Below are 8,047 nucleotides of genomic sequence, written 5' to 3'. Positions count from 1 at the left end.
TTCTTTTGGTTTCACTCAGTCTGTACATACTACCTACTCGTAGCAGTGATAACACCCTGGACTTGATTCTCTCCTGTGTGATAGAGGTGTCTGCACGGTGTCGAACCACACTTCTAATTAAATTTGAAGCAACAATAGCCTGTCCTTCCAGTGTTTGCACAGATGTTTTGACTACTCACCGTATTGGCCCGGTTACTTTAATGGCACTTAATGCACAGTTGCCTTCAGTCCTGGCTCAAACAGACATTAGGCGGGACAGGAATGCTGTTTTTGACAACACCCACTTCAATGCACAAAAGATGTAGCTGATGCAGTTGAGATAATGATATTTATAGAACACAAGTGCTCAAATCAACAGAGCAATAAATATCTTGATGACTTGAGGAAGGGATTTAAGAAACAGTGGGCTCATCTTCTCCTGCATTTAGTTTTACCCGCAGAAAGCTTTGAAAGATTAAACAAGCTTGTGACTAGTAGCTACAATGGCTTTGAGATGAAAAGCTCTTTGCATGCTTGTTGTGATTCAAGACGTCACATTAACTCACTCCTTTCACATTTTGATATAAGAGTTTAAGGATTTGTAGCAGTTTGCCAATTACCTGCTATGTTCACTCCAAACCAATCACAGAATGAAGGCGTGTTGTTGGAGAAATGTTTGTCAGCAACATGCTGGGTCTACCCATGGTATGGAGCACTATCTGTCTATCCTACTTCACCCTATCGTTTCGAGTAGTGGATACGTGTCTAAACACAATGGACTGTATGTCTTGTATATCTGTGACAGTACTTTATGTGCAGCACTACTCAAATTCCAGATAAGTCTGTTTAGATTTCTGTTGCAGGAGTTTTAACATATTGACAGGGAGTAAGATCTCTATGGGATCTACAGCCTGACCTCAAACATAAGTATCAACGCCATGTAGAATAACATTCTGTACATTTCTTTGTCTGTGGATGACTTTTTGGTAAACAAAAGGATTTGATTATGCATGTCCATAGGACAAAAAAAAAAAAACATGAAATACATCCTTAATTGGTGAATTAAATGCTTAATTCACCAATTAAGGATGTTTTATGATCATTTCAGTATTTTGCCACCTTCCTCAAATGTCCAGGCCCATGAGAAGAGTTAAATTTTACTTTTCTAAAAAAAGACTGGTTGGTTGATTTTGCTATGAAGTAACGCCAATGTCAACAAAACTTAAGGGCTGAAGTGATAGTTTCTTATTTACCTCATAGTACATGTGCATTACTGTGAAGAGCACTTCATAAGGGCATCAAAGCGGACTCAGAAGGTGAATGCATCTCTGGTTTAAATGGCATAAAAATCCTTCTCTTTATTGGAAAATGTCGTCAGAACTTAAATTGACTGTACCAAGGTACAGGGATTTTTAAAAAAACAACACAAACCCAGAAAGTGTTTTTGAGCTCCATGACAGCTGCACACAGAAACATATTCATAAAATGCTTGCTTTGCGTTCCATGTATATCATGTTCAGGGATTTGTGGGGACCGCAAAAACGCTTGCATGTAAAGGCCGTTACGTTGCCTGGTCATTTAAGCATGGCGTGTTGGGCATGGAGACGTAGGTTGGGGGCACCGCCGGGAGTCAATGCGGTGGTTTCTGTGTTGTTTTTAACACACAGGAACGCAGACCTGAGCATGTGGCACTGCACGGCTGTGGTCTGTGGGAAGGTGAAGAACCAAGCTCTCTCTCAGAACAAAGTTTAACCCTGTACAACCTTAAAGTGCCATAGAGGTCCAGTAAATCACTGTGTTCCTCTCTGAGTCTCAAACTGTGCTGAGGGGGTGTGAATGAACTCTTTGATAAGCGTGCAGTCTGAGAGCAGGGCTCGCACTGGTTGTGGTGGTGATGCAGGGGGGGTTTGGTCAAACTGTGGGGCTAACTGCAGCTCTTTGTGATGTCTTTAGGGCTTCTGCAGGATCTGAGACTTCCCAGCTGACCCTGTGAGCGCACATCTATGACCTTTTGACCCAGAGGGGAGTAGTAAAAAAACAAAAAAACAAAAAAGAGGTAGAAGGGGCGGCAACGCAATTTGGCAGCCAGAAGAAATAGTCACTCTCACAATAAACGGAGAATTAAGGGGAAGAAAATCTCAATGACATAGATTATCTTGAGATCATAGTTAAAACATAATTTACACTAAGCTTTGTTCAGACATGTGCAGCCCACAGACTACTATCGGTTAGATTACAAAGCACAAAGACTTGCTTATAGTAATAGAAATCAGTGAAGTTGGGACTGAGAGGCTAAATGAATAACAGGGGGCCTTGGTAGCAGAGCGCTGCGGTTAGAGAAGAAGAGTCAATAAAGTGGAAGAGGATTTCTGAAGAGTGTTGCCTGGGCTATTGTTGCTTCAACCATTAAGTCAGCTCACATTATTCAGCATGAAAAAAGAGAAAGGTTGTTAAGGAATTACTAGGTTATTATCATACACCAGTGGTTCCCAACCAGTCAGATTTCTTTCCCGGCTTTATTAAATTATTTTCAGGGAGTGAAAAGGTAAAAATGAATGGAATTTTGAGTAGCAAAACATTTTTTCTGCTTTCCTCTCCAATCTTGCAAGCCTTCAGACATATCTCGCAAACAACAGGTGTATCCCCAATTCCCCAATTTCTACAAGTCCAATGTCCCCTCATATATTAAATATAAAATATTGATGAGAAAAGCTGCGCTGGGGAATGTAATTTACTTTTGCTGAAATACCTTCCCAAAATATTTAACCATGGGACTAGACCAAAAAAAAACAAGATACGAAAGAGTCAGTGTGTAACTTACATCTTACATTTAGTACACACTGGGGAGACCTGGGAATTTACTTAATAATGAAGGTGTTATATGTCTATACAAGTCTCTTAACCAGTGTTTCACGTGGACAACTACAGATAAATACATACTTAACTGCGTTTATTCCAATCATTAAACATAGTGCACCATACACAGAAGGGCCAACTCCTCAGGTCAAGACTCTGCAGTCTACTTACATCTATCAAGGACAGAGGACACTCGTTTGAGGACCACCAGGTGCACATTTTAGACAGAGAAGATGGATGGTTTGAAAGAGGTGTCAAGGAAGCCATCTACACCAGGGCTGAGAAGCTGTCATTGAACAGAGGAGGGGGTCTACGCCACCACTTATCCCCCACTTACAATGCGGTCCTTTCATCACTTCCCAGGAAACTCAACAAATGTAACCTATTGGCCTCAGGTGAAGATACCAACGATGGTCGTTCAGTCTTGGCCACAGGTAGTCTTAACGACTGTAATGACTGTCGTCACAGCAACAAGGAACACCAACGAACCAGCGGTATCGATGACCCTGGCAAACGACCCCACTGAGGTTAAATAGCTGAGTTTCCCTGCCAGTCAGTCAGAACTGAAGAAGTCCTTTGGATGAGGGACGAAACGTCTTCCAGTATCTTCAACCAAGTCCAGTTGCCCTTGACTTTAACCTTCGTTGGATATAGTGCCCCATATGGCTGGTACAAATTAATGATTGCCCACTATAGAGATGCCTTGTTATTTTTACCACAGTATGTAAGTATAATACTAGACTGATGGTTGAAGAGGTCTGCACCCTGACTTACAGTTCAATCAGTAACAACAAGCACAGTCCCAGATTTCTTTCTGATACTGTAACTTGCTCAAAAGTAGCAATCTGTCTGATGTAGTAAAATAGATGCGATAAAACAAAAAAATTACTTCCTCATCTCCAGCTACCTCTGTAGAAATTAGCCAGCTAAAATTTTTAAAGATCACTGGCCATGTCTGGGGCCTACAGAGCTGGATTTTGTTAATTTATCGCTTACAACTGACACTGTCCCAACTAGTTTTAGGACCGCTGTGCTTAAACCACTACTTAAGAAATCCAGCATCTCTCGATCACTATGGACTAGTGTAATGGTCCTACCATTCTTTTTCAAAAGTATTACAAAGAGTTGTTGAGTCTCAGCAACTTTTGGCTCACATAAGTAACAACAATCTTTTTTAACCTTTTCAAACTGCTTTTAGGGTCATTCCACAGAATCTGCACTGACTAAAGTGGTATATTTAATTTTGCTAACCACTGATTCAAATTCCACTTTGGTATCCTTATTACTGGACCTGAATACAGCTTAATAACATTGATCATAGCCTAGGCCTACTCCTAGATTGTCTCAAGAACTACTTTGGCATTTCTGGTCTGGCTCTCGTTTAGTTATGTTTGCATTTACTTTTACTCATTTGGCAGACGCTTTTATTCAAAGCAACATACAAGCACCAATAAAGAAAGAGATCTGCTAGAGACAGTTTATACTAGTAAAAGCAGCAATAAAAACTAGTAAGACCTATTAGCACTAACAGAATCAATGGGGTAAATACAGGTTAAATGGTTAAAATATTATCTTTCATTATTATTTCTTGTCTCACTGTGAAGCACCTCAGAGCTCAGTTCTTGGCCGTCTGCTTTTCACTTCATATTTTACTCTTTGTGGCCAAATTATACACAGTTTTGGAATAAATTCCCACTGCTAAGCTGATAACACTCAGCTGTACTTGCCTGAAAAGGCAGATCATGATGCTAAAATTAGATATCTGGCGGCCTGTTTATCTGCTAGGAAATTCTGGTCTGATCAAGTAACAGTAGCTCTCAAGTTTGACAGCCAAAAAGCTTGGTTTTATGCTTAATCCTACCCTCTCTTTTGATCAACACATATCACCAAGATTGCATTTTCCCACTTATGCAACTAAAATAAGGTTGTTTCACAATCAGTCACTAAGGTGATTTCCCTGGTAAAAGGGAACATCTCATGACAGAAAGAGGGAAATATGTGAGATACAAAGCTTTAAGAATGACTTCATTAAAGCACTTATCTTGACTGCCTGTTGCGCACTGCAACATGAACTAGTGCAAATGAACCACAATGCAGGGATTGTTACTTACTACATCTTAAAGTTGAGCATGAGGGGCCTTTTTGTAACTGACTCAAGACTGGAATTCTGTCATTAAATGACAGGGAATGGCTTTCCTTGGTAAGTATCTTGTTTTTCTTTTCTCAACTGTTTTAGGTTGTGCAGGCATTAAAGATCTACCAGAAAAAGGTTTGATCTGATTAAAAAGTAACGAGACATATGTGGACCTACAGCTTGGTTGCAAGGATATAAAAAGACTCACATTGCTTGCAGTAAAAAACTGATTTCATAACCTACCTCAGCTTCCATCTAGATATTGTATATCCCCTGTCTCAGTGGGTTTCCTCCATCTGAATGGACGGAAAAAAATTGAAACAAAAGACAATAACTGGCTTGACTAACATCACGGAAGATAGGTCATGTAGGAATGTTAGTTTTTGCTGCCATAAAAGGATTCAATGAAAGGCAGACGGGTGGAAATAAGGGCTAACATGTCCATAATCAGTGTAAATTAATGATTGATGTGGAGCGCAAATAATCAAAGAAAGGAGCTCATATCAGTCTGACACTCCTTTTCCAACGGGAAGAACCGAACACTTCCTGGCAGCCTTTGGCAAAGCACTGGCAGCACTAAACCACAAATAATGGAAGTTAATTCCACAGTCAGGGGCAATAAACTCTAAGGGTCTGGAAATTTACCTGCACTGGAATGGCTAATATAAAACCATTATTAAGTTGGTCTACCGCAAATGTCTTCAGGGTTTCTTGACTTCTTTCATACTACGACCTAAATTTAATACATTTATTGTCAGACTGGGAGTCAAGCCCATTCAGACTTTCAAGGACTCTGTCAATAAATAGACCTATTATGAGGCCTGATCCACAGCTCTGTTTGATGGAAAGCCTCTTTTGATTCATTTGATTCATTCTCAAAAGCAACAGTGCTCCCTGGTGGAAGCAAAGAAACAGTACAGCACATAACTTGACCATCAGGAAATAGACTAAAAGCATGCAGTGCTACATTTAACCACCAGAGTATACTACATGGCAGGAAGTTTAAGAGCCATGTCCTCATCTCACCTCATGAAACTGACACCAACTTGTAATTGAGACATAAAATAGCTCCATAAAATAAAGTCTCTCTCTGGTGCTGATAAATTGAGGCAGCAGTCATAAGTTAAATTAATTTTCTATTTAGATGAATGTGCTCCAATAGAACGATTACACTCCAGAATTTGCTGACACATAAAAAAAATCCAATGCAATAGGAATTTTCTGCAGAATGGAGTCAACTGAACTGCCTGCTGTGATGTTGATCCATAAATCATTTTTGTGAGCTGAAATGGGTCCCCTTAAATCCCCTCAAAAGACTCTTTCAAGCCGGTGAAATTAAAGCTGGTTTTAGTGTTTGTGCTGCTATTTACCCAGGCGCAAAAATGACTCTGACTGTGTCTAACTCAATATATAAAACACTTAACCAGCTTCAGCGAGTGACTGTTCCTACACTGCGATGTTGGCAGGGAGCAAGAATGGAGGTTGAGCACAGCTTTCAGCTCCCAAGAGTGAAAATTTGGTCCTATTTAAACACAGTCTGACTGATCACTGTTTGTACGTTTGTTTGAGTTTTTGCATCTCTGTTTGTCCTTACTTTTATAGTTTCTTTTTCACAGAAGAAATTGCACCAGCCAACATTAACAGCAATATGAGAAGTGAATGTTGTCTACAAGGATTGCATCCAAACAGGATTCATTAGTTATCAGCTTATTAAGATGGGCTGTGGCACAAGAGCACCTGCTTGCTTAATTAAGAGTAAGATCTTAAGTGAAACCTGAAAAAAATACCAGACAGAGGCACTTTGCTGCAGACAGGATGCATTTGCAAATAGAAAATTGCCACCAGAAATTTTCTTAGGTCATTTACTGTAGTTTAATTTGTCATTTTGTTAGAAAGACTGTATCAACTACACTTGATTAGCACAAGAATTGATATTGTCTGTCAAATACAAACAACATATTAAGAGGATGTTTATGAAGTAATATAGCTTTGTTGTGATAGTACTGTGGAAGACTGTGGTTATGTGGACACGCCTTCATCTCATTATTGCAACAGCTTTTTCACTTGTGTAACTCAAAAATCTACTGATCGACTCCAGACTGTCCAGAACTCAGCTGCCAGACTTTTAACCAGAACAAAGAAATATGACCACATTAGTCCTATTTTAGCTTCATTACACTGGCTCCCAGTATGTTTTAGAATTGACTTCACGACCTCTCGCCTTGTTATATTTCTGAACTTTTAGTCCCATACACACCAGCACGTACCTTGAGATCCTCGGGCAGAGGTCTGTTGTCTGTTCCAGAGTCTCGACTGAAAACTAAAGGGGACAGAGCGTTTGCTGTCAGGGCCCCGAGGCTCTGGAACAGCCTGCCCGAGGAAACCAGGTCGGCTGAGTCAGTGAACTCTTTTAAGTCCCTTCTTAAAACATACTTTTATAGGAGAGCCTTTCCCGATCTTATTAGGACTTTATTTTATCCCTTTTATTTTATTCTATTTTACTTATTTTATATTTATCTTAAATGTGTATTTTAGTCTTTTCAATGCTTTCTTGCTTTTATCTTGTATTGTTTGTGTATTATTGTCTTTTGGGTATTATTGACTTTACACTTGTTAAAGCACTTTGTAACTTGTTTTTGAAAAGTGCTCTACAAATAAAGATTATTATTATTGTTATTATTATTATTATTATTATTATTATTATTATGTGTTTCAACTGTCTCTTATGAATCACATAATGGAGAAAAAAGGTTCTCATGGTTAATTGAGGCCCCTAATGTTTAAACTTTGGTGCCAGTTCCAGACCCTCAAAATCTTGTTCCTCAGGCTGTCTGTGTAATATAAGCATCTTTGCATCTGTGTGCAAGCACAACCAACAAAGAAACTAAAGTAAAGTGACTATCTGTTCAGGGAGGTGGTCATAATGAGAGGAGAAGGATTTTAGGTCTCATGCAAGGCAGATCCATGCATGCATCCATAACTCCTTTAAGTTCACTTTTGTGTGTTTCTTCATGCATATATTCACATAAACACATACACATATCGTATCAGTGGTTTTCCAATCAGTTGCTGAGGTGC

This window comes from Micropterus salmoides, unplaced genomic scaffold, assembly GCF_014851395.1.
Source record: "Micropterus salmoides isolate LMB-PRFRI ecotype aquatic unplaced genomic scaffold, ASM1485139v1 Ms_hic_scaffold_1, whole genome shotgun sequence".
Taxonomy (NCBI): domain Eukaryota; kingdom Metazoa; phylum Chordata; class Actinopteri; order Centrarchiformes; family Centrarchidae; genus Micropterus; species Micropterus salmoides.
The sequence above is the reverse complement of the archived record's forward strand: the minus strand, read 5'-3'. Positions refer to the sequence as shown.